This window comes from Pyxicephalus adspersus, chromosome 9 (assembly GCF_032062135.1).
Source record: "Pyxicephalus adspersus chromosome 9, UCB_Pads_2.0, whole genome shotgun sequence".
Taxonomy (NCBI): domain Eukaryota; kingdom Metazoa; phylum Chordata; class Amphibia; order Anura; family Pyxicephalidae; genus Pyxicephalus; species Pyxicephalus adspersus.
The window spans coordinates 22394263-22419116 of NC_092866.1; positions in this window are offsets into that span (position 1 = coordinate 22394263).

A 24854-nucleotide genomic window follows, 5' to 3' on the forward strand; every position below is an offset into this window, starting at 1 on the left:
TCTCGCCCACCCTCGCTAGTATTTGGGTGATTGTGGGGATTCGGTTAGGTTGGAGTTTGTTGCTGCGGTGAGGTCCTCAAAAGAAGGTGGTTTTCTGGTCAATTTCAGTGAGGGTGAGAGGCTGATCTTTGGTATGGGTCTCTCTGGAATTTTGGTTATTGGTAGTGGATGTGTCTTGGTTGAAATGGGCTGCGAGTGCTGCTGATATCATTCCTGAGCTTGTGGTGCGGAGCATATATATCATGGCGATGCAGACCAAAATAAATTTGGGGGTATAGTAGAGGGGGCCTTTGAGGACCAGTAACCAGGGGAGTGGGTTTATTGAGTCAAGGTTATGAGTAAATGTGTTATTTATGTATTTGTATTGTTATGTGGATTGTTATTTATGGTCAATATTTGCTATTTGGTTATTTATGGTTATTTATTTGTTTTGGTTATTTATGGAAAATGTTTATATAATTGTAATTGTTTTGAGAAATGTTGTTAATAAAAGGCCTTTCGGCCATTTACCCATCATTTGAGTGGGGTGTCATTTAAAGGGTTTTTGTTAAGGGGAGGGCACTGTATGCCGGGTCTCTGCCTTGTCACAGTCATGGAAAAATAAATGAATGCAGCCATTATGTCTGAAGACTGTTAAACTGTAATATATAAAACTTTTGTAGGTTTGAATTCACTTAAATAAAAATAAAATTGCAATAAATAAATAAAAGCAACTGTCTCACAGGTTGTTGGCAACAAAGAAAAAGTTCTTTCTAGGCCCATAGAAACTTTATTTTTGATATCCCTACAAGACAGTATATAACTCTGTTAATTAGAACATTTGTGTTTTATACATAATTACAAAGCCTTTTTATTCAGACCACAACTAGCAACGAATTTAGGCAACTGTGCATCATAAAATTACCTCAGCAATCTGCTAATATATGTTTATCAGAGTGCTTGCACCTTTCATACACACATTTTGATATCAAGGAAATTTCCCCCCGGGTGGTGTGCTTCATTAAATGTGTAACTCCGCTGAAGCTCTTCAATATTAGGGAGAGGTGGTGAGAAAAGTATCGTTATAATAGGATCTCGCTGACAACTTTTGAAGTGACAATTACCAGCATTCTTTTTACACGTTTCCGTGACTGATCTTCGTTTGCTTAGAATTCCACAGACGTGTGTGAATCTTTGCCTACAGGGTACATATGTTGTAGGTTAAGAAAATACCAATAGGCAAACCACATTTGGTTGAAGTAATAAAAAGGAATAGAAAAGCTAAGGTATTCTTGTATTCTATAGGAGGAAGATATCACAGCTAAAGCAATCAGTTATACTCTACTGAATTTTAGGTAATTTTGGTCAACATAGTAATATGAAGGTTTTTTGTGTTTTTTTTAACTGCGTATTAATCACACCTCTCAAACTATATTTGTGTTTTCCCATTTTTTTTATCACCTACATAGATGTCAAACCTATATGCCAATATATTCTTCAGTAATGTCAGAGATGTCTGATGAGGGTTGTGTTCACACCTTGGTGTTTTTGCTTTTTTTCTTTAAAATCAGCGGAAAAGCAGCAAAACACGTCAGCACTTGTTGACATGCATTTTTATGCATTTTCATGTCTATAAATGGGAAATGCATTATGCACTAAAATGAAAAGGTGTAAATGAGCACTAAGTGTTTATAGATATTATAAAAACTCATTTTTGTTACATTAATAAATATTGATATATTGATATACAAATATGGCTTGAAAAAATGTTCTCCAAAAGGCATGTGAAAATATTTTTTTACAACAATTAGATATTTTTTTTTACAATAATTAGAAATAATGCTAAGTGTTAAAATTTATAGGCATACACGGGTGTTGGGAATGAATGAACTCTGGCATGTTTTAATGGCAAATCAAGATAGCTGAAAACTTAAACCTAAAAGAACATCCGGTGAAGGAGCAAGAAAAAGTGAATTTAGGTCCACTTGAGTTGTCAGCACTTGAAAAAAACTCCATATGTATTGCCTAAATAGGCCTCATAAATTAAAACAACCCCATTATTATATAAAAAATTGGATGATGGAAAATAAATCTATAGGAGAAGAACTAAATACTGTGAACTGTTCCTTGCAACAAACTTTGCAGGATTAGCTTGCTGTATTCACATTAAGCTAGGACACAGTATGCAGTAGCAATTGACCTAAAATCAAGACGTCTTCCTGCTTTTGACATCTACTGTAGACAACACTAGAGTGCTTTAGGACACAAATTACCAGAACCTCCAGCACTTTAGCATAGAAAACAGCAGTAGTATTTATGACAATGTAGCTAAAGAAGTACTTACCCCCTGTAAGCCTCTTTGAAGAAAACTGTCACAGGACTATATCTAACTAAGCAAAGGATGAAATGCAGAGGTTACCTTAAGTACAAATCACATGACAAGACAATAGGTAGAAGCAAAGATAGACATTGTCTTCAAATCTTAAGTTTTCTGTATATGAGGGGGTGCTGAGAAGTTCCTGGCTTTGCCCCCTTCCAGATTAAATGAAAGAAAGAAAAATGTGTGTGGGGGTATATGACAGTCTAATATCTTAGTATGTCACTGTGCAAATATCAGGTCTTTGCGATTCCTAAAACTGGTTTTTCTTTTTGTGAGAAGCTGTGATGGCAGAGGCACAAGCAAGTTTCACGTTGTTGGAGTTACGGGCTGTCATGAAGTTTTTGTTTCTCCAGGGAAAGTCAGCAAAGAACATTCACACTGAATGTCACAAAGACTGGGGGAGAAGTGTCCTTCCTACAGCACTGTCAAAATCTGGATATCTCGTTTCAAGACTGGGCATTTCACCGTTGAAGATGAGTCCCTCAGTGGGCCCCCCAACCTCAACTGACCTGGCAACCTGTGATGCTGTCCATAAGCTGATTTTTGAGGACCAGCAAATGTCTGCAAAAAATATAGCCTAGATTCTTTGACATCTCACGGGAGCGTGTTGAGTTTGTTATCACCGCTATCCTGGACATGCGCAAGCTTTCAGTGAAGTGGGTGCCGAAATGTTTGAAGAGTGATCAGAAGGAATGAGTTGAAGCATCCAAAGCCGTTTTGGCCTATTTTGAAGCTGCACAGGACTTTTTGGCTAGGTTAGTGACTGAGGATGAAACCTGGCTCTACATATATGATCCTAAATCCAAGGAACAGTCAAAGGAATGACTCCACAGTGGGTCCCCCTGGCCGAAGAAGTTCAGAACCCAGAAATTGGCCCAAAAAGTCATGGCGTCCGTTTTCTGGGACAAAGACAGTATTCTGTTGGTGGACTACCTACCTCAGGGCTCTAGGATCACCAGACAGTATTATGCTAACCTCCTGGACCAGCTGAAGGATGCAATTAAGATGAAACACTGTGGATAGTTGACCAAAGGATCCTTTATTTGCAGGACAATGCACCTGAGCACATGTCCAACATTGTGGCTACCAAATTGAACACCCTGGGTTTCCAATTGGTCCACCATCCTCCATACTCACCTGGCCCCTTCGGACTATTATGTGTTCCTGAATTTGAAGAAACACCTGAAGGGGCAACGTTTTGAGGACATTTCTGACGTCAAAGATGCTGCTGAGAGCTGGTTTGCAGCCCAACCAAATGACTTTCATTTGAACGGTTTAGAAATATTGCAACTACGCTGTACCAAGTGCATGAGTCTCAGGTGGGAATATGTTGAATAAATGTGTTATTTCATAACTCTGGCACTCTTCTTTCTGGGCAAAACCAGGAACTTCTCAGCACCCCCTCGTACAATTCAGATAAACCCAGCTTTCCACTGCCTTTCTGTTAAACCTTTAGTATGATGGTCATCTTATTGACTAGTTTGGAGGTTTCAAAATATTGGACCAAACTTGTCTTTTACAGGAAAAGTATTATATATATTAAATCAACTTTTTACATATGAGAAATAGATATGTGGATTGAGTCAGCTATGAGTTTAACCTAAATTTTGCACACTTAAGGTTCAGGTCCTACTTTGAACTCATGAATATTTCAAGAAAAACAAAATTTGATTGCAACATTTTGGGAAAATTAACTTTGCAATCTTTGTATTAACTGGGGGTTTGTTTTTACTGGCATTTTATGTTATGGTTGGTTTACGGTCAGTGGGCACTTTTATCTGCTGTCTCCTTTTTACTTCTTTAAGAAAAAAAGGCATGGGGTTTCTCTCTGAAGCCAACTCATTAAAAAGGGAGACTCCAGATTCCATTATAAAGCCATGCTCTCTAAACATCAAGACAAGCGTGTTTTGCAAGGCTTTGGTGGCTTTGCCTATTTTCCTTACATGGTACAACCAAATGTTGAAAAGCATAGGGCTTGATATACTGTACGTGGGGGAATTGGAAGGCTCACAGCTCTACCTTTCTTGCCACTAAGGCTACAAGGGTCTGGCTAGAATTTTAAAGATCACATTCTATTCTATAGTGCCAAAAATCCCAGATGCTTATCATAGAGTTACGTTTATATAGAGACATTATTGGGTGTCAGATCGACATGATTGACAATGGTTTAATTGCTGGAAATCTACATTCACATAGGTCTGCATCACTGAAAGGTGTGACTGACATGGGTTTACTGTAAAAAAAAAATATTTTAAAAGTTGGTAAGAATGATGTTTTATTTTATTTTTCATTAAATGTTTTTGCATCACAGTGCCTGGCTGACTAATTTGTAGAAACCCTTAATAAACAGCACATAAGGGGTGCATTTCTGCACATGCAAATATCTTTAGATTCATGTGCTGTATTTAAAACATTAGGCACCATGCAGGATTCATACACTAGTTCTTGAAACATAAATTTGAACAATAAATATCTGAATACACACTGCTATTTTTTTTTTTTTTATGGCAGCATAATATATGGGCTCTTTTGACTTGCCGTGTAGCTTGATGCTAAGAGAGACCCACATTTGCTTTATTATTAATCATTTTTTAATTAATTTTTAGCAAAATGTTGAACCACATATCTTAGGGCACAAAAGCAAAATTGTTAAGTTGTTGAAAATTAGTTACTACAATGTCTGTACTGAGCATCAGCTAGTATACTGTGCGCTGTGTATATATTCCAGGATCCAAGTATACCACAGGAATATAACCCCTACATTTGCTATAGTAAATCAACTCCACTGTATCCTTATTTCAAACATCTTACCCACAGAGAGAGGGAGGAGAACAGAAGGAAAATAATCAATGTTATAACTTTTCAGTGTATAAATTTCATCTTGAGCTATTCAACTCTGTTAACAACAGGTCTGGTAACACAAAAGAGAAACTAAAACTCTAACTATCACCTTTAAAATCAGAACATATAATCCTATATGTTTAAAATCAAACCTAAAAAATGCACACTACAGTGTGAAGACACAGGTAAAAGTATTGAATACATTAAACCATCATTTATTCAAAGGAACACTGTCAATTTCACCCCAACCTAAATTGTTTGCAATAGAAGAGATTTATGGTAAACCACTGTGATCTCCATCCTAATTTTTAGAACTCTGCTATTGCCCCAGATTGATAGAAACCCCTACATCAGTACAGGACACAGCAATGGTGTAAGGATTGTAGGACTGAGCAGAAGGGTACATACTTTCATTGCTCCTCAAAGCAATGAATACTGGAGATTTTGACAGAGGTCATAGTTAAATGAACAGAGGTGACTACGGATTCTGAAATGAAAATAATACCTCTTCTATTCCAGAGACCTACCATTATTAATTTTTGAGTTACCAACAAGGTCAACCCAAACAGTAATAATATTGCCTGACTCAGTAAAAGCCATTTTATTTCTGCATGAACATGAGCTGCAGAACATATGCTAGTTCCAGGACAGTGTATTCAGATTCAATGACCAGAATTTGCCTTCCCTAAAACTAACATGTGCTATTATGGAGTGCAGCTGCTGCAGGAGGAAAATAGCCTCAAGCAAGGGAAGTGAGTTGACTAATGATGGAAGGAGAATAGGAAAATGTACAAGAGTTTTGTACACCAATGTACTTCTTAAAGTAAATAAGTCATCTCTAAGTAAGTATTTATAGTTTCACAACCAGAGCAAAATGAGTGTACATAAACAGCTAAAAACAGCTACAAAAATGCATAATTCATAGTTAACAGACTTCCTTCAAAAGCCAGTAACATGACTGAAAGACTTAGGAATGTACAACCAGGAGCTAGGGAAGTGGCTATGTTGGCTAAACTAGAAAATCAACAAATATTTCATATTCTATAAAAACAATATACCGGTAAATAAAATCTATTAAACTCTATGGCAGATTTTATATATTTCGGTGTTTGCATAATTTTTCCCTCAGTTATCGCACACTACTTGAACGATTTCATGTATGAAATAGAGATGCTGGAACGAAACAGTAACTTGTATCTTCACTGAACCATATTTCAATTAAATTAATCTCCTATGACAAGTCACCCGAAGATACCTGAATTAACAAGCACAATGCAATCAATAATTTGTATAATTATGACATCTGTTAGTGTTAAATAGCCCATTAGTGAAAATTAAAGAACAGCATAACAGGATCAGAAGCCGTTAAGAATCTGATAACGTGTTTAATTGAAATATGACAAGGACATGTTATGTGGATTAAATTAAGCTTTCTCATAAGAGGCTGTGCATGGGTAATTGACTTAGTAATGATTAACCCCCCAGCTGCTAGGCATACAATTGCCAAGTAGGAAAATAAAAAAGGTATGAAAGGAAAGGTTTTATGCAATCAAAAACTGCTTAATGTGAAGAAAATAGGTAATATATCTTGTTACAAATGTTCACCATCAATAGGATTTCCTAAATACTGTTCATAGGAACAGATTACATTATTTATGATGTAATAATACCAGAATGTATATAAATGTGATACACTATTGCGTGATATTTTTAGAAAGGTAGAGTTGTAAGCAGGGATGAGTGCTACAATGATCGCATCCCAAAGTTATCAATTGTGTTAGCAAAATTTCATTAAAGCAGAAACTCTCAGTTTCAGTCATTGGGTTATTTAGTAAAATGTTGCTTTTAAAAAAAGGTATTTTAGGGGTAGGGAATACTTTTGTGTACTTTTACTTTGGTTTATTTATTGAGTTATTATAGTATATTATTATTATTATGAGGCAAGTAAGATTCTAATGCACCAAAATCTCCCCTGTGAAATGAAAGTTCTGGATTTCGTTCATCCCTAATTGCAAGTCAAAACGTTTTTAGCTTTGTTATTCTGTTTATGGCTTTCCTAAATAATTGATTTAGGAGAAAAGCCCAATAGTGTATTCTAACCCTTTTTCATTGACTTTGCAGTTATAGGCAATGATCAGACTCATTCATTTTTTTGACTGTTTGTCATAATTTTTGCTGTCTTTGACCTGAAACACCAACCTTCCCTTTTCCAAGGTTTCTACTTACAGAATCGGCCTAATTTATTAAAGCTCTCCAAGACTGGAGAAGATACACCATCATGGGTGAACATGGGTGATCCAGCAAACCTGGAGTAGATATGATCCAGGATAGAATGCTTTTGATTTAAGAAAATCCATTCCAGGTTTGCTGGATCACCCAGGTTCACCTATAATAATCCATCTTCTCCTTTCTTGGGGAGCTCTAAAAATCCAGGTCCAATACCTATACCCTACTATGAAAGTTCCTTTCTGCTGGTTTGGTTTGCACTATTCATCCCTGCAGATGGGTCCATCCACCTAGCATGTTGAACCTTAATCATAGAAACGTACACCAGCTGAGCTGGCCGTTTCTAGGACAAGTCACTCCTAAGCAGTTCATTTCAACTATTGGCTTTCCAATGGGAGAATTGAAAAAGAATGAAAATTCATGTGGTTACTATAGAAGAAAGAAAGCACAGGTAAAACGTAACCAGTTTCAGACACTGGGTATATGTTCTATGCCCTATGAACCTTATCAAAGAATTTTGGGTGCACAGCATATGGCCTGGTCTTTTTATAATGACTATTCAGCCATTGTTGTTAAATATGCATATTCTAGCTGTCATTTTGACAGATTGATTTTGGGTTGTTCATATTCATATATGAAGGTTTTATAAGGAAACTGACATCAGTCTTCTTCCTCTTTTACCTGAAGTTGCAGTGGGTAATATGATATGTCAATAAAATCTACAATGGTATTGTGTTAAACCTGCTCAATGTAACATTGATCTTTGGGTATAGAAAAGAATCCAAGTTACTACATACAAGTGAAACGAATAACAACGGAAAAAAAACAGAATCACTGAAATGGATAAAGGAAATCCCCTTTTCAGTACTTTGTGGAACCATTGTTTGCATTAGTTACATCCTAGAGTCTTTTGAGATTCCACTGACTTTTCCACCAACAATTGTTACTGTTCAATCATTCCACTCTTCTTTGCAGAACTGTACAAGCTCAGTCAGACTGGGTGGTGAATTTTGGTGGGGTCTATCCCATAGATGTTCCATAAGGTTTAAGTCCTGTATTGACATTCATTTTATTCTCCCTCAGCCACTGTGTGGTCAATCTTGCTGTGTGCTTATTATTGTGAATAGTGTTAGAAGGTGAATCGTCTTTCTATTGACAATTTTCTGGCAGAAGGTTTTCCTCAAGAATTTGATGGTATTTTACCCCATCTACTGTATTTTAAATTTTGTATTGACATGTACCACAGTCCCCATTGTAGAGAAACTCAACGGAGTGCCAGCACCCAGGTATAGTGTTCTTTGTATGGTGAATGCTGTTGACTTACCTCCAGATGTGTTGTTTGGTGTTGAGGCTGGAGGCCAGTTTGATTTTGGGCTCATCTGACCATAACACCTTTTTCCACCTGGACTCAGAATCTTCAAATTTTTCCAAACAATGTGACCTTGGTCTTGAGGAATGACTTTTTTCTTGCAACCCTCCTTTACAAATCACATTTGTGGAGCCCTTGTGATATTGGGCCTGCTTTAAAAAATCTCTCAAAGGCTGGAGAGAATAGTCTTTCATCAGTGAAGCTGGGTGATCCAGCAAACCTGAATTGGATCTGATCCAAGATTGGAAACATTTGCTAGCAAATGGCAAGTGACTTTGAAGAAATCCATTCTAGATTTTCTTGATCACCCAGCTTCACTGATGAAAGTGTATCCTCTCCAGCCTTGGAGAGCTTTAAAAAATTAGGGCCATTGTCACAAACATACAGTGACCACTCTTTACCATAAAATTTGTTGGCCTCCTTGTAAGCTTTTTGACCAGTTTCCTCCTTTGCTATTCCATTTTTTTTGGAGGAAAGCTTGGTGTGGGTCATAGAAGAACCAAAGGGTTTCCACTTTTTAATTATGGACGTTATATTTTTGTATATATTTCCTGGCTTATGCCTGTCCACAACTTATCCCTGAGATCTTCTGACAATACCTAGCCAGCCATAGACCATTGTTCTTTTTCAGATGTACCACCAAAAACGGTGGTACAGCTGTGGTAAAGCTCCAGGAATAGCTGTTTAATGCCCAACTAATCAAAATGAATATAGTTGATGGTGGAAGCCAACTGCATAGCTTTGTATGCAATGGAGAAGGTAATTAGTTATTAGAATGTAATTAGTTATTACAGAGGGTGATTCTTAATCCATTTTAGGGTTTCTGTTTTTTTATAATATATTTTTTTTGATCTGTTGCTATTATTTCTTTTATGGAGATGTTATGAGTTGTATTGAGTAACTACAGCTGGAAACATTATTTTTGTGTGTGTTTCTGTAAGCATTCATTCACAATATCTATCTGTTGATGAAACATAAGTGCTCACAGGACATTTCAATGTAAAAGATCACCATGCAGAATTTTGGATAATAATATATAAGTGCTCCTACATATACAGTATACTTAAAAATAAAATATATACTATGCAAATTGTTGTTTTGCACACCACCATAGCATACCCTTTATAATACGCTGTAGTCAGATACAAGCATTCCTGTAAAAGATGTTTTATTTGGTTTAAAAGCCTTTGGCATCTATTTCTTTTGCCATCAAGAATCATTGATTAGAACTTAGTTTTCTGATTGCACTTTTTAATTGGGATGTCATTATTACACTGATATACGGAATGTCCAATTGATTTCTCAGGCCTATGGAAATAATAGGATAGTTCTGCAAGATGAAAATCATAATAGATTATTGACTTATGTATGGGTTTCCTGTTGAGGGACACATTTCCAATGTCAAACTGTTCAATGCTTTTACTTTCATGCAAAAGGCTTCATAATTAGTTGTGTATTAAAATTTTGTGTAATATTGATTATTCTATTAATGCCAGTGGTATAGGTTACTATCCTTGAGTGACTTTATCTCTGAATGACCTAAACTCTGACCTTAATCTGTATGTACATGCTGAAGCTCGTCTCCACTGTATTAACAATTTCTTTAATTAATAAAATGCCACTGTATGGGAAAGATGTGAAAACTGAAAATATAGATTTTCTGTGTTTTAAAGGAATGTTCATTCTTAGTTTAAAAAACCTAATCCCTTCACTATTGTTCTACCTATAGTGAAGAATAAATGTATAATAATTTGAAAGCACATAGTCTAGGTATAGGTGCACTTAAAAGTTAATTATTATTTTTTCTCCCAATATTTTCCTTCCCAAGAACAATTGATCATTATATTTGGCCTAAATAAAAAGGCAATCAGCGGAAATCGAAGCATTTTGTGCTTTTGTTTACATAACTCCCAGCCAGATAACACAGAAACCACATGACTGGATGAAATGGAAGCATCTCTTTGCAGTTCTGTTCGTTGGCTTCCATTTCACCTTGAAATCAAATTCAAGCTCCTGTGCTTTGCCTTCAAATCCCTTCACAGTTATTGTCCCACTCACCTTTCTGACCTGGTAAAAAATACTCCCCCTGCCGTTTTCGCCGCTCCTCCGATGACCTACTAATGACTTCAACAAATATATATACATATATATATATATATATATATATATATATATAAATATATACATATACCTATATTAGGAACAAGGTTTACATTCTACAGAGTGAACAAACCCCAATCAGCTAAAACATTTAAGAGAAAAAAAAACAAAAGAATGACATCTCTACACAATTACAATTGCTTGAGAATGGGTGGTCCAAATGTTGTCCAATTTACTGGAATTTTGGCCACAAAGTCATCCACTATAAATTGCTAATGACTTATGTCATATAAGAAAACTGTGGCAGAGCTGTTGGTTCACAGTAGTCACTTCAGCTGGTTTAGTATTTCCAAAACATAAAAAATAATTAATATTGTCAGGTTTGCCAAGAAAGTGGACAATCGAAACAAAAAGTGACATCGGTATCAAAATCAGTTGCAAAAAAAATGGCTGGGGAAAGTTTTGACTTGCAGAAAACACATTAGCTGACTGCGATTTTGTTTTAGGATATTTAGAAGTCACACAATTTTTGAACAGCTAAAAAAGCAATATTTACACAGTTTACCTAGCTTTACTTTGGACTACATGTTGATATTGCTATTGTTATAGATTTAGATACATACTTTTAGTACATGCATCCTCAATGGGGAGATTTACCCCCACTTTCTGTCCCAATGCAAGAAAATAAGGTAATTGCTAGTCATTGATACACAGTGTAAGCTCTAAAATCCCATCACAAGTTTTATTTTTTCTGTACCAAAAATTTTCCAGCTCACTCTGTCCCCTATGTAGATATTTCCCATGAATGTCACTACCTCTGACCTTACATCATTTTTACATGGCAACCAAATGTTTTACCCTTCTTGAATCCAGCCCAAAAAATGCATGGATTCAGACTTTAGGTCTTAAAAAGGAGTGAGCAATTTAGAACACTACTCCTGCACCGGCACCACCCAATCCCCAGTTTGTGAAGTCATTTTTAAAATGTTGGAGGTGTACATGTGCAACAAAAAAGTCATAAAATTGTAAATTCACCAGCATTTCCTTAATGGCCTTACCATTGAAATCTAGGTGTCACTTTGCATTAGTTTCTATCAATCAAAACATTAAACATTGTACTGGTTTTCCAACGTCACAAAAACATCCTAAAGTTTATTTAAAACAAAACAAAAAAAAAAAAGCATTTACACAGCCATAAATATTTGGTTAACCATTCACAACTAGTCATCCAGACTTGCTCAGAACTGCCTTGGGCAGCTACTACACAGTCAAAGAGCTGCTAAATTATCACAATCCCGCAGTTCCCCTGGCACTCTGATGGATACATCTGTACTTTTATGAACGTCTCACCATCTTCACGCATCACTGATTTATATCTCTTTTCAGCGACATAATCCCTTCCCTGATATGACAAAAGTTCCCTGTATTTTACACTTTTTTTTTAATTAAACCAGAACTGCAGCGTGACCTTTTTCTGTATTTATTGTTCTGACCACATGAGACAAAAATGGAACGACGACTGGAACAAAACCTCACAATCATAAACAGTATTGAAAACATTGTTTACGCTTCTATTGCTGTGAACAGCAGACTGCCCCTATGACTAATAGAAGACTGCAGCCAAAATGATGTGGTCACACACCGTCACCATAGCACAGCCTGGTGCTGCGAAAAAATGTTATATATCTTTTGTGAGAAGGTCTGACGGAGATTACAAGAATCCATAATAGGTGCTTATTTCATTATATTGGGACAGTTCCAGGAAGAAAGAAATTGATAATTGCTGAGAACTAGACTGGGTTTTCATCTGTGAGATACAAAGTTGGCTGTTTAAAGTTTAAACTGTCGTAAAAAAAGGAATATGTATTTATGGTGATGCCTTTTATTAGACTTGTGAAACTCGTATATTTTAATAGAACTTTGTAGGTAATTGTATAGACATATGTTACTTCATTTTACTCTTTTAAATTAACACATTTATAAATGTTGCCTAATTAAAAAAATTTTTATATGGTGCATTGTCTTAAATATGTCTTTACATTATATTATTAATAATAATAATAATAATAATAATAATAATATATTAATAATATTACATTGTTTTGTTGTGTGCAAGTTAAAGGATAACTAAACCAAGAACACAAATATAATATATTGCATTACCACTCTTTTTAGTTAGAGCCACAGTTTTTAGGTAGAGAACAGATAAGACCTATTACCTTTGATAGAGATGTGAAAAGTAAGATGTACTTAAAACAAATAATAATAATAATAATAATAATATTAATATTATTATCATTATTATTAATAAGAATAATAAAAAAACAAAGTTATGTTTGTTTTGTAAACAATTTATCCAAACACGGCTTCCACTAACAGACACAGTGGAGTACACGTAGCCGCTCAGTGTGTTATTGACAAGTGTAGTAGACAGAACTATATACCCATGTCAAACTCAGAGGATATTGTACTTCAATTTCTTCTGTAAAGGGATTAAAGGGTCTGGGAAGGGCCATTATTAATATTACACAGTATTTATATATATCACTGACATATTATGCAGTGCTGTACAAACTATATAGTCATGTCACTAGCTGTCCCTCAAAGGGGCACACAATCTAATGTCCCTACTATAGTCAAAAGTCATTACCACAGTCTAAGGTAAATTTTTTTTGGGGGAAACCAATTAACCTAACTGCATGTTTTGGAATGTGGGAGGAAACCAGAGTACCCAGAGGTAACCCGTGCAAACATGGGGAGAACCTGCAAACTCCATGCAGATAGTGTCCTGGCCGAGATTCCAACCTGGGACTTAGCACTGCAAAGACCAGAGTGCTAAACTCTGAGCCACTGTGCTGGGCCATGAGTAATTGTATTGCTGCAGATTTGCATCCCTTAGGTTCCAGAGTGTCCTGGATGGAATGGGTGTGTCAGCCCCTAGATCCTGCTTCCAGGCCAGAAAATGAGGATAGCTACCTGGCTGATAATAAAAATACATCTGTCTTTAAAAAGGGGGACATTGGAGGCTGATTTCAGGTGGTTCAGGTGGACAGACTGGGTGTAGCCTGCATGCTGGGAGAGCCCAGGAGGTCTCCCACAGTTTAGGTCCGCAGGACCAATAGAGAGAGAGTCAGAAGGCTAAATTTTGTGTTTTTCTTGTCATGCTGTGATGACTTTGTTCCCCTGAGAGGGCAAAACCTAAAGATTGTTTATTTTCTGTTGTCGTTTTTTGCCAATACATATGGGCAGGAGTTAAAAACTAAAGCTGGTGTGTGGAATTGCCTCTGTACCATCCTACCATTTGAGGCTAATCCTCTAAACAAGATTAAGAAAAACAAGAAATTGAATGAAGCCATTGCAGTACTGGTAAGCTATTGTATATTATATATTAGTTTTTAACTTTCAATACCCTTTAAGGCAGGTTGAAAGCAGGCTTTTAACAGCACTACCTGTTAGGTACAAAAAAAGAAAGAAATATGGTATTACCCTCGATGGTACAAATCACAGACGGGTGGTGGTCAGTGACATAAAATATATAGAACTGAAATTTGTTGCCATATACTGTGACCTACTGTGCTATTCAGTGCTATTTTGTTTTGATTGCAGTGTGGTAGGCCACATATTCTTTTGTGGCCATCACGTTTATAGTCATGTCACTAAATGTCCCTCGGGAGCTCACAATGTAATATTCCTTTCACAGTAATATATCATCACCACAGACTAAGGGCTCTTTCTGAAGGAAATCAATTAACCTAACTGCATGTTTTTGGGATGTGGGAGAAAACTGAATGTGCGGTGAACTCCTTGTCATCAAAGAAACCATCTGGAGATGACTTGAGCTTTGAGACATGGCACAAACTCTGTGTCCTGGCTGACATATGAATTTGGGATCCATGTCCTGCAAAAGCAAGAGTGGCATAAATTGAACTAAGTACTGGAAAAATTCCTCAGGGAATTTGGTCCACGAAAGCATTACTCAGTTTTTTTAGATTGGACAGGTTAACACCCATGATGCAATTCTCCCATTCCACCCATTCTATTGGATTAGGTCCCGATGACTGTGGAGGTGAGTTGATTGACTCACCGAGCTGCATGTCATCACCATCTTCCTTCTCTGCTTCCTTCCTGGGATGACCTTCAGCCATTTTGGATGACGTCACTCCCATGTATCACCGGACATGCAAGGGAAGCTGGGATTGCTGGGTGTCCCTGGCAATCAAAGCAGATGCTGTGCGTGCGCAGCTCAGCTTTGTTACCAGAGACCCAGAGTGATCATACACATTATTACAGAAGGGATATCACCTGCTCCCTCTGTAATTAAATGGCCATCTTGATCAAACAGTGGAAAAAAAAAAGTCTAACTTTTCCAAGAAAATAACTTGCACACCATGAGACCACCAGTCTGAATTAATGATACAGAACCCATACTTCCATATTATCAATGCTAAATTCTGAATGTACCACCTGAACTTCACAGCAGAAATTAAGACTCATCTGACCAGGACATTTTTTTATTGTTCTACAATGTTAGTGAGACTGAAGACCACATGAACTGTAGCCTCTGGTGCCTAATCCTACCTGACAGAAGTGGCACCCAATGTGGCCTCCTGCTGCTGTAGCCCATCTGCTTCAAGGTTCAGTTCAGTTTCATTTGAGTATTTATTTGAGTTACTGTTGCCTTTGTAACTGCGGGAACCATTACGGTGGTTCTTCTTTACCCCCAGTCATCAACAAGGCAAGTTCACCTCCATAATTGGTGCTCACTGGATATGTTCACTTTTTGAGAGCATTTACTGTAAACCCTTGAGATGATTGTATGTCAAAATCCCAGCAAATCAACTTTTTCTGAAATACTCAGACCAGCCTACCAGGTACCACCAGAAAACAATATAAAAAAATCACCTTTCTTCCCCATTCTGTTGCTCAGTTTTGAAATCAGCAGTTAATCTTGACGATGCATTAGGTTGCTTAAATTTAATTGAAATATAAAATAGATATTTGCATGAGCAAGCAGTTGAAAAGATGTCCCTCATAAAGTGGATGGTAAACGTAGAGTGGGGTAACATGATGTATGTAATATATATTACCAGCATATAGAGCACATCAGTCAGCAGAATGCAAGGTTCAGCATATAAAGTAAAGTGGTCCAGTGTATTTAACATACAACATAGAGTATAAAGTGCAATATTCAGGATTATGTAATGTATATATGTATTATTTATATGTATATACTGTGTTATTTGTTAACTTAGTGGAAGAATACCTTTCTATCCCTTTTTAGGGATAGTAGAGAGAAACTGCCTTAGTGTTGGTGCCAATTGAAGAAAATTTTCTGTAGTGTCAATATGTAACGTTAATAGTTACCCATATATCTTACCCTATACCCATTGCCCATGCTCAGAAATGGCTAAATTAGGCAAAACAATAAAGCCAACACAGAAGAAAAAATATCTTTGTTCTTCTTTTTTAGCATAAAAACATTTACCATTTCATAAATATAAACCAGATACTTATTGTTACCTGTGGATTCAAGAAAATGTTTTAACTCAAGTATAAGCCTAGGAACAAAACACTGCTAGCATTCAAAAGAATTACCGCTAGCATTCAAAAGACTAATCAATATATATGCCAATAAAGCTAATGTTAACAAGTACGTCCATGGTGTGGATTTTTTAAAACATTTAAATGAAACAAAAACTAAAATCACATAGGCTCAATTTGTTTATCTTTTTTTCTTCTTTTTGCAGGTAAATTATTTTGTACTTTTGAGGTGGATATGATTAGTCACTTTCTTTTAGGTTATTTTAAATGGTTGCTAACCACTAGTAGATGGCACTGTGTAGTCATGTAAACTATGTAATAATATCTTAGATGACAAAAGTTTGTTACACACTTTACACAAGAATACAGCACCATCTACTGGTGAGTGGTGTAAACCAAGATTTTTTTACAATGGTATTTTCTGGGAAAATATTGGTTTATACTTGAGTATATATGATAATATTACCCTGCTACATTTTTATAATGACTCTTAGATTTTAGATTGCATTAGAATCTGTTAGTGTCAATTGTTCACAGAACTCTTAACAGTACTGGAGGTCTCTGTGAATGACTGGAAGAAGAGCACACATAGCAATAATTGCTCTTGCTAAAACAGGTGTTAGTCTTTCCTACTATAAAAAATAGTGCGTGTGTGTGTGTGTGGTGCTGTTGTGGCAGGTTTTCCTTTATTTCCTGTCTGAAAATATCACTGTCACAATGACAGTAAGTTAGATGAAATCTCTGTAACAGAACAGCAAAGTGTGAAGCCAAGCAAAACTCATTTTGAATTCCCACCCTTTACAAAAAAGCTTGAGAAAGCTTGCACAAAAAAACAAACAAAAACACTTAACATTTACACGTGTTAGGGATATTCCAGTTTATAGACATTAATTTACATTAGGCATATTGATAATACCTAATTATTATTTCTCCCTAGCTCATGCATTAGTTTTTCAATTTGTCGCAAGGTTACTTCTATGAAAACTTCCATTCACTTTAAACTTCTAATGCCGGTATATTCAGAAAATAAAAAAAACAGTAAGGGTAAAAAGTAGCTCCAGGTTATATGCAAACAATTCTAATACTTTGAAAAATCACCTTTTATTGTTGTGTATGTATTTTTTTTTATAACAATATGTAGATATTCAAATATATATATATATATATTTTATTAAAGCTCTCCAAGGCTCTCATCAGTCATTCTGTGAACCTGGAATGGATTTCTTAAAAGTAATTTGCTATTTGTTAGTAAGTGGTTTCAATGCATTGCAGGTTTGCTGGATCACCCAAGTTAACTGATGAAAGTATATCTTCTCCAGTCTTGGATAGCTTTAACAAATTGGGCCCAATATATCTTGTAATAAAAATATGTTTTTGTCATGTTCACGTGCACTTTTTTTTACCATCAGCCGCAAGGTATTGCTCAGGACTTTACTTAGAGTGAAAATGCCTGCACCATATGTGTTGTATAGCCGGCTTGAGTTCCACCAAAGGTGTATGTGACAGGTTGACAAAGTATGAACACAATAAGGAGACATAGGTCACCTTAAAAAAGGGATGCCTGAGCAAGGTTAAAAATATTTAAAGGTTTAAAACTATATTGAAATTCCATTAAAATGTAAAATCTAGTATAGAATTTTAGTGATTAGATTTTGACATTCTAGAAATCGCTAAATGCTTTGCTATACATCCTACGGACTTTGGTGGTAGGATCCTGTGCTTAAGTGTCCAGGTTTTTACAGATAATGCAGTCCCTATGAGAAGGTCCAAATCATCCTTCCATTTTTTTAAAATTACTTAATATCAAAAAGAATACAGTGGAAATGCTTTCAACTGCTCCTCCAAGCAAAATGAAACATGCCTTTGTAAGATGGAATAGCCCAAAATTCTGAGATGAATATATACAAAAATAATAGCTAAGGCAGGAATATATTTTCCCTGGATCCTTAAAAGGTATTTAAGACGCTAATATATCACACCACAGTCCACCTACAACTGGAATATCACGTTCCATCAATCTATTACCCTAGTTACTTTAAGATACATGGTAAGAATGCCAACAAGTTATCTAACAGACTTTAAAACATAAATATATATATATATGTTTATATTTTTGTAGAAAAGTTAACTTGAAATACCTATGTCCAAAAAACTAAGTTTAAACCTTTCTTTTTTTCAATTGCTTTTAAAAAAATATTAGAATTGTTGCACTTAAGGCAAAACAAAAAGAAAATAGTTAGCACATTGTCAATTATGAAAATATTGCACATGGATTATCGATGCTCCTTAAGATATATATCTGTTTGGCTGAAAACAAATGTGTCTGATTGGGCTTTGATGAAATGAATTCGCATATGCTGCTGTCTGTAATCTTTGCTTTTTGTTTTAATGTTAATTGGTTCCAGCCTGTCTATTTTAAGCTACTTCCAGAATTCTTATCTAATAGCCTCCATTTTTTTTCTACAAAAATAAAATGACCATGAAACTATTAGCTTGGAGGAAAACGTTATTTCTAGGGTTCAGAATAATTAAAATCATTAAAGTCATTTTTAGTATTTTTGTTATGTCACAAAACTATAATGGATGGTTTGAAGTGATGCACAGATGGGCTTATGTACCATGTTTAAAAAAATAGACTTTCAGTGAGCCCACTCAGGGAATCACATCATCATCCATCTTACCCAATCAATTTAATAAGGCATCCAAAGTGGTACCACTAAAATACATATAATAAATGGCATATTGGGGGCAATTTACTACTTAACTGCAATAAAAAAAATACAGATGTGGCAATATTTTTGCATTTTTGGTTCCACTACCAGGAAGGGCTGCAGCTATGAATACAATATCAGTTTTAGAGCCATATTTTATAAAGTTATAAGGACATTCACAGCATTATTTAATTAGGTTGTAAGATTCTTGAATGGCTAATTTTGGGATGGTGTGGCTTAATAAATGTAATAAATAAAGTGTAATAGGTTAATGCTAGTACTAAAAAATAAAAAAAAAATAAAAAAAATGGCCAAGCAAATACCGACCTTTCCATTGTTACCCACTAATTTTTCCTTGATACTTCTAAATATTATACATTACATTTTAATGTGTCTTAATTCATAACCTCCCACTATTGGAATGCTACTTTCCTGACCTTCTAGTTAGGATATTTGCACTCATAAACAAAAGTCTTTGCTAAAGTGGCAGCACTGCCTTGAAACTGCTGTAATTCACTTGTTTTAGACACAAGTGCTACTTGTGCTTACAATCTCATTCAACATTGTCATACTGGGCTGTAGTCTCAGCAGGAGGAGTGTATATTCAGGGGTGCAATGGGCCTCCATAGGACCCGGAATGCAATGTACCCACCCTCAATCAGCAAGAAGGGCATGCAAATTTTTGTATTTGATAAATTTATACTTACATAGACTATACATGTGTTGGTTGCATTGGATTTTTACATTTACATTTAATTACTCATTTTCATCCAGTAACTACCGTGTTTCCCCCATTTTAAGACATCCCCATTAAATAAGCCACCCCCGATTTTTGAAAAAATAATTAAAATAAGACACCCCTGAATAAGACATCCCCCGATATTTGATCCTGTGTGTGTCTCCTTGATGCTGGCTGCAGCACGTGTCTGCTCCTGGCTGCAGTGCAGAGTGAAACTGAAAGTAACAAGCCGGCATTCTGCACCAGGAAGCAAGCTGCTGATCCCTGCCCTAACGGAGATCCCTACACTTAGTTACCGGTAAGTGAACAGAAGGGGACAATCAATGGCATAGAGTGATCAGAAGGGGACAGTCATTGTATAGAGTGATCAGAAGGGGACAATCAATGGCATAGTGTGATCAGAAGGGGAATATGAACTGCACATGAGTGATCAGAAGGGGACAATCAATGGAACATGAGTGATCATGAGTGACTTTCAACAATAAACGTGTACTGTAGTCTTTTTCATGGAAAAATAAGACATCCCCTGAAAATAAGACCTAGTGCATAATTTGGCATTTCAAAAAATTTAAGACAGTGCCTTATAATCGGGGAAACAGGGTATGTGAATTACACCCTTCCTGTTCTATAGTGGCCATGCCCATTGCTCCACTGTATATATGGTTTGAGTCATTGTTGCCTAGTCTGCTTCGCTGATTTGCACTAATAAAATATGTACCTCCTAGTGCTGGGAAGGGGACTTTGCAGACAATAGCTTGGAAGGAATTTATTTCCAGAAAGATCAACTGTTATGTTCTGTATTTGCTGAAATGTAATGAAGCCGTCATACCTAAGGGTTGGTTAGCTGCAATATATAAGATTTTATTTATTGGGTTAACATACTGTTTAAATTCAAGCATTATTTTTATAAGATTTAAATATTTTTTTAATGCTTACCATATATACATTTTGTAAGAGGACATGGGGAATGACAATTCAACGCCCAACCTGCACATTGCCATCAATGATGAGCAAAATTCTATAGTCCAAAGCGAGTTTGAAAGCTTGGAGGATGTTTACATATACCCAATCTGTTAGTAAAAGGGGTTATATTGGCAGCACATAAAGGCCTAAATAAAATAAAGAAGAGCATAAATAAATGGTACACATGTACTGTGGGCTTGCATGAGTGTACAGATGTGGGTTGTAGTAATGTGTATACAACAAGTGAGACAGAAAGTCAAACAACTCCTATACTGTGCTGCTGGATCCTAAGCAACAGTGTATGTACAGACATTTGTCACTAAAAATATGTTGGATGCAGCTGCATACAAGTTCAAGAATGTACCTTGCTGTGGCCACTGTGATATCTTAAGTACAGCATGCAATATGACTTTTATTTTTAATTAGAACAATCCCAGTACAAAATGTATGCAGTTTTGTTGTAGCAGCATATGTACAGGTAGTCCCCGGGTTACATACGAGATAGGGACTGTAGGTTCGTTCTTAAGTTGAATTTGTATGTAAGTCGGAACAGGAGCATTAATATAATAAATGCAATTAGGAAAGATGTTTGTCTCAACATATTATTAGGCAACATGATGTCAGGTACTGTATAAAATCATCACTGTGAGGTATTCCCAAACAAAGCAAAAAAAAAAAAAACTTTATAGAGCCTAGACATTTATTAACGTCTGGATCAAGCTGTGCTTTGATATGCAAAAAGAAACAACTGCAGAGTTTGTCTCGGTCATTAAAGTGTTAAAACCAAATAACTTCTTCTGCAAGCCATGCAAACAACCCCTACCCCCATCAAGCCTCTGTCCAGCACACAAGCGAGCAGCCCCGTTCGTCCATATGTCTGATGTCCTTAACCCGGGGACTACCTGTACAGGAAAGTTCCCAAATAGCAGATAGAGCCAATTTCTTGCTATTTCTAAGGCATACTAGTAAAGTCTAGTATGTCTAGTATGACAACAATGGTGATGTTTCCTCTAAACACCACCTTCCAAGTCTATCAAGTTCAACCCCTAGGGAAATAAACCTATCCCAGATATAAAACCCTATGGGCATAGTTGGTCCAGAGGAAGGCAAAAAAAAAAAACACTGGTACAATTAGCTGCAACAGGGGAAGAAAATCCTTCCTGATTCCATGAGGCAATTGGATGTTCCCTGGATCAACGGTCATTGTTAATATTTCTTTAAAGCCTTAATACCCAGTTATATTCTGTGCTTCTTGAAAAGCATCCAACTTTTTCGTAAGGCAGTCTATAGTAGTTGCTGAAACTACTTCCTGAGGGAGCCTATTACACATTTTCACAGTTGGTAACACATCATATGATCTTCAACATATATTCATGTATAATAATGTTTGTTATAGACTTACAGACTTATATTATGATCCATGTAAAATATCCATGATGGATTATTTCAGCTTTAATTCAAGGTTTCAGAGACATGTGATAGATAAAGTATCATCATATTGTTTATCAGCCAAAAAAAACCCTCTTTACTTCATCAGCTTATTGTTTTAAATATATCAGGTGGTAAATTCTACATTTTGTGTTCTTTATACCATGTATTCTGTTTACATTGTGCCATGCATGTGCTGTTTGTGTTGCATGGACTGCAAGTTCTGAGTCATGTGCATGTTCTTTGATGTGTATTTTCAGTGTGATAGTGTGTAAATTCTGTGCTGTATATGCCGTGCTCATTTGATTCTGTGTATGTTTTGTGTTGTGCATGTTGTGTTCATTACTTCATTATCTTAGGTTTAATCCTAATTTCTGATTTTCAACAAATTTATGTGGCTATAAGAGCAAATAAACTGTAAAGGGTTGGCAAGCTAAACATTAGATGAGAGCAGATTGTTGAGTTACAAGTTGACTAACGGCCCCTGGAATTAAATGCTACAATTTGCATTGGTTACCAGTAGAAGGAATGTTCCCACCATTTCAATACATTATTTGCCAGAATATAAACAGCTGCTTGCTGCTTCTGCTTGCTCTATTCTATGGCAGGGCAATCAACCACAGCTCATTGAACCCCTGGCAGTTTTTGGAGGAACCCTGGTTTAAAGAGGGTGTATCAAAGTCTTGACCAGCAATTCTCAACTTCAAAGTTCCTCCAGAGTTTGGTAGAAGTTCCTCAAACTGTTGGTGATTGACCTTGACTCAGATACTACCTGTATAGTTCTGGGGCCAACTATACTTGGTAGAGTCAGCTGCATTACTCTAATAATGTTTTGTCTATACCGGTGATATTCCAGCCCCCACTGTAAAAGGCTTTTTTTTCCACTCGCCACCAAGAAGTTTTTTTAGCCCACTGATCTGCAGGGGTTCTCCAAGACCTATATATTTTGGGGGTTCCTTAGGTGTAAAATAGTTGAAAAAGGCTGTTTTAGACAAATAAACCAATTTCATCTTAGAGGCAATGGCCAAATTGTCATTTAGATTTAGGTGCTGATTTAAATGACTGCACCTTATTTTTTACCTTACTAGGTAAATGCAGAGAGAGTGAAAAAAAGTGATTGGAGTTTTTTTTTCCTTTTGCTTTTTTCCATCTATTTCTTCCTTCTCTTTCCCACTACATTGTGAACTTTTCCAGTGGTGACTAAGAAAGTAACAAAAACCTGGGGGTTTTATACGTCCACAATTTCAGAAACTAATAAAAATATAGAAGCTTTAGTTTTAGATACACTTTAAAAATCCTAAGATATTAAAATATTGCTTTATTTATTCTTTAGTAAATGACTTGCATTCCCAAAAGACAAACATACTGAAAAAAATGAATGCTTACTTAAAATAGCCTCATTTTAAAGTGACAGATTTAATGAGCTGATTCACACTGGTGCCAAAAACATGACAAACAATTAATATATATTGTTCAGATTGACCACACAATGATTTCCTCAAGTTCAACTTAATAATAATAAATTTTTAATTTTATCTTGTATATAAAGTATTCTACAAGGACAGGCCTTAAATCTACAAGTCAAGTGTTTAATCAAAACATGCAGTTTATCACACTTTTTATATATTTTTTCTTCTTTTATTTTAAGTCTCTATGGTAACAGACATTTTCTTGGAAAGAATTTTGTGAGTAGCTTATATATTGAATGGGACCAGAAAATAGTGGTTATATGAACTTGGCATACGTTTCCAGAAGTTAGTAAGTGTTGCTAGTGCATATTAAAAAAAGATTTGGCAGGGGACTTGTGTAACTGCGCACAATCAGGCCAGAGAGGCTTCATAGAGCATCTGGAAGCCTGAGTGTATAACTGACACAATATTTAGTTGTTTGGCTTACTTTGTATATGATGTTAGTTGTCTTTGAGTTAATTTTGATACCAAAAAAAAAAGCAATGTTTTTTTTTTTTTTTCAAGAAAAAAGGTATATGGTAAAAGAAGCAAGGAAGTATTGATTTTTTGAGTTTTTTACTTTCAGTTTACTTTTTTTTACATTTCAGAAAAGCCTATGTATTCCAGGAGCTGCGGGTTTACGCCTTCAGTCTTTATTGGCATGAGGGTGAAGATGGAAACGAAGGAGTCCTCCCCTACAAAAGATAAAACTCTTTTTAATTATAAAAAGAGCTTTAACTCAAATTAGACATAGCAACCCATTTGCATGGCTCTAGAAAGTGATAGTTTATTTTGCTGACCCCTTTTTCTTTACATTTTCAAAGATCAAAAAACATATTTTAATTAAAAAACTGTCATTGAGTAATGACAAAGAGGAAGGGAATAGGTAAAGTTAGGTGAAGTTTGGTTGTCCAGCAGGCAGAATTGACAATGGCTGTAGGATTTTGACTAGGTCAACTTCTTCCATTGCCAGGTTTAGCATTGGCCCCATGCCTAGTCTGTAGCTACACATACGCAGCATGGAGTGATACAATGTTTGTTCTGAAATCTTTCTCTTGTGGACAGGACTTTGTGCTACAGTAGCTTTTCTATTTGTCTGAATTGGGCCAGAAGGACTAGCGTTCCTTCT